The following is a 4,067-nucleotide window of genomic DNA, read 5'->3' as shown; positions in this document are numbered from 1 at the left end:
TGTAGGTGGGCACCGTTCAGTTGCCAATTCAATTGAGCATCTGGGCGGGACTGTGAGAAACATGTTAACCTTAGGGAGCCTCCGGCAATGTGAAAAGACGAGTGCGGTTGAGTGATGACGGATGGACGATCCGGTCCGTCTAAAAGAAACGGACAAAAGGGGTTGCAACAAATCACACAGGAGATACAACAGAGTTCCTCAGCTGCAGAGGAAGAACAGCCCACCACCAGAGAAAGCGCTCCGACACACCGGCGAATGCATCCGTCTGGAAGCCACGCGCGGGAAAGAGGAGAGTCGGGACACAGTGTCAGATTATCCACGTCTTCCGAAACTATGAACTGCACAGTTACCTCATCTCCCAAAACCCGTCTCCTCCTCCAAGCTGGATACAATGCACGCCAGTCATAAGCGTATCGCTTTGTACAACTTCCCTATGTGTGTGTTTTCTGGAAAAGAGTTCAGGAAAACTTTCCAAACAAAATACCCAACACCTCTCTGCAGGGACTCGGAGTGTAGATGCAATAACTCATGTAATCAGGGTTCGGGCTAAATGTCATGTGGGCCCACACTATACTGTCAAGTCTCTGACCACGTGTGCAATTATAGGGACACTCCAGTTTACAACGTTTTATGGTAAGACGCGTTTTCAGTTCTAATATTCTAGTTTTAGTCTCTATCAGTGAGGACCGGTGGCTGGAACACCACTGCACTTTGTGATTTTCATCCAGATCTAACAGCTGTAACTTCCCGCTTCCACATGTGCCCTGAAGCAATGTATCCCCCACCTCGTCGTGTCCATGGACATTTGTCAGAAGGGTTGTGGGGCTGACAAGGGCTGTGGGCGTTTTAAACTCTGAACTTCCACTGTCCCTTCCGGTGAACGGAATTATTATCAAAGTCCCTAAACGGCCTTACACAGCGCCGGAGATTCAAATGTCCATTTGTCTAAAAAGTAATATCTTTGCCCACACTGGACCAAGTCCGGATCACCTTCCATTGTGTTGAGAAAAAAACACAAACCAGAATTAGAATTTTGCAGAGATGATTTCGATATGAATGAATAGAACTGAAGTGACACACAAAGCTCAGCAGAGTCAAATCCAAATTTAATGGACATCACCATTGCCTTGAGCCGTGGGCATCGGACTTGTTCAAAACGCGTTGTTTTGTGTGAAGACTCATGCAGGATAGACCAGGCTATCCTGCACGTTTCATTTACCTGAAGTACAGATTTGAACCGACATAGTGTTAGCTTAACCGTCGCCGTAATAAGACACGGATTTGTAATTTAGCTGTGATATAACAGGTAACTACCGGAGTCTCGGGACACTTACAGTTGACATTAAGAGAAAACGGAGCGCTCGTGATTTCGTTAATCACGTTGCTTGCTCTACAGGTGAAACTTCCGTCTGTCCGTCGCACTCCAGAAACAGTGAGTGTGCTGTTATCGGCACTCAGCTCAAACCTGCCACCGGGAATGATCACGCTGTTCTGCTCAAGCCACAGGTAAGAGACATTCGTGCCTCTTGCGGAGCAGGTTAGTCTGACGGTGTCGCTGTACTCAATCAGTCTGGTGGCATTAGATGTAACAGTGACATTGGAAACAGGTCCTGTTAGAACAGAGGGGATTGGTTAGTGCACGACACAAGAATAGAATCTGCAGGTTTATGAATTCCGTTACGAATCTGAAAATGAAATCAAGCATTTATCATTCCATAATAAGTAAACATTTATAAGTTATTCAATCTGATGGACATGATGTTTTGAGATGGACGTTACAGGATTCGGGGAAAATTGCGAAGTTTGGAGGTTGGCTAACTGTGTTCCATTCATCGCGACCAGTGGGAAGTAGAAGCATACACGGAACAGGAACCGTGGTGGACAAAAGGCCGTTGTAAATAGAGTGAAGAAGGAAAAAAGAGCTTACGAAAGATTCAAAAAACAAGGTAATGATAAAGATCTAGAAACCTGTCAGATAAGCAGGAAGGAGTTTAAGAATAAATTAGGACAGCCGGAAGCGGCCATGAGAAGGCCATGCCAGACAGGATTAAGGAAAACCCCGAGGCATTCTACAAGGGGATAAGACGTGAGAGAATGGGCCCAATCAAGTGAGACAGTACAAAAGGGTGTATGGGATCGGAAGAGGTACTTAATGAAAACTTTGCTTCTCTATTCTCTACGGTTAAAGATCTTGGCGATTGTAGGGATGACCTGCAGCAGGCTGAAAAGCCTTTGACGATAGATGTTAGGGAATAGGATGTACTGGAGATTTTAGATATCATTAAGTTGGATAGGTCACCTGGACCGGAAGGGATGCATCCCAGGAAACCGTGGGAGGCGAGGGAGGAGATTGCTGAGCCTGCAGCGGTGATGTTTGCATCATCAATGAGGACGGGAGAGTTTCTCGAGGATTGGGGGGTTGCGGTTGTTGCTCTCGTATTCAAGAAAGGGAGTAGGGATAGCCCAGGAAATTATAGTCCAGTGAGTCTTATCAGATTGATTGATTTTTTTGAAGATGTGACGAAACACATTGATGAAGGCAGAGCCGTAGATGTATACCGTATGGACGGGTTCGCAAATTTGTTGATGACAGAAAGACTGGGTTGTTGTGGATAGTGTGGAGGGCTGTTAGAGGTTACAGCAGGACACTGATTGGATGCAAAACGAGGCTGAGATGTGAGAGTTCAACCCAGATAAGTGTGTGGTCGTTCAGTCAGGTAGGCAGAATATAGATATTAATGGCAAGAATCTTGGTAGTATGGTTGATCAGAGGGATCTTGGGGTCCGAGTCCAAAGAACAGTCAAAGCCACTACTCAGGTTGACTCTGTGGTTGAGAAGGCGTACGGTGTACTGGCCTTCACCAACCGTCGGATTTAGTTTTCGAGCTGATTGTACTGTTGCACCTAGAAAGGAACCTGGAGAGACCCCACTCGGAGTGTGGCGCTCATTCCTGGTCTCCTCACTACAGGAAGAACGTGGACACCATAGAAAGGGTGCAGAGGAGATTTACGAGGATGTTGCCTGGATTGGGGAGCATGCCTTAAGAGAGCAGATTGAATGTTCTCGGCCTTTTCTCCTTGGAGCGACGGGGGATGGGTGGTGACCTGATAGACGTGTAAAAGATGATGAGAGGTATTGATCGTGTGGATAGTCAGAGGCCTTTTCCCAGGGCTGAGATGGCGAGCACGAGAGGGAACAATCAATCAACATCCTTTGCACTTTTCTTTTCTCAGCAGTGGAACGAGAACGGCTGCAGTCTTACTCGCTCTGCACTGGGACTCATATCGTCTGAACAATATTGACACTCATCACAGGCTGCATCTTTCCATTCAACACAAACCGCTGCTTTTTACCATGTATGTCAAAGGTTTGGACTACAGGATTAATGGATTTGTGGCTATATTTGCCGATGATACAAAGATAGGTGGAGGAGAAATAGCGTTGAGGAAACAGCGAGTCTTCAGAGAGACTTAGATAGTTTAGGGGAATAGGCAAAGAAGTAGCAAATAAAATACTATGTTGGAAATTGTCTGGTCATGCACTTTGGTGAGCAAATAAACGGGCAGACCATTATTTAGATGGAGGAAAATGCAGAAGAAAATGCAGAGCTGCAAATTGGTTTGGCGGGCCTTGAGCAGGATACACCAAAGGATAACCGCCAGGTTCAAGTCAAGTCAAGTCAAGTCAAGTCACTTTTTATTGTCATTTCGACCATAACTGCTGGTATGGTGCCCGGTAAAAACGAGACCACGTCACCTCTATCTATCCCTCTCATAATTTTAAATATCTCTATCAAGTCCTCCCTCAACCTTCTACTCTCCAAAAAATAAAGACCTAACTTATTCAACCTTTCCCTGTAACTTAGGTGCTGAAACCCAGGTAACATTCCAGTAAATCTTCTCTGTACGCTCTCTATTTTGTTGACATGTTTCCTATAATTCGGTGACCAGAACTGTACAAAATATTCCAAATTCGACCTTACCAATGCCTTGTACAATTTTAACATTACATCCCAATTCCTATACTCAGTGCTGTGATTTATAAGGCCAGCATACCAAAAGCTTTC

This window comes from Hypanus sabinus, unplaced genomic scaffold, assembly GCF_030144855.1.
Source record: "Hypanus sabinus isolate sHypSab1 unplaced genomic scaffold, sHypSab1.hap1 scaffold_948, whole genome shotgun sequence".
NCBI classification, from domain to species: Eukaryota; Metazoa; Chordata; class Chondrichthyes; order Myliobatiformes; family Dasyatidae; genus Hypanus; species Hypanus sabinus.
This window is presented reverse-complemented; position numbering follows the sequence as displayed.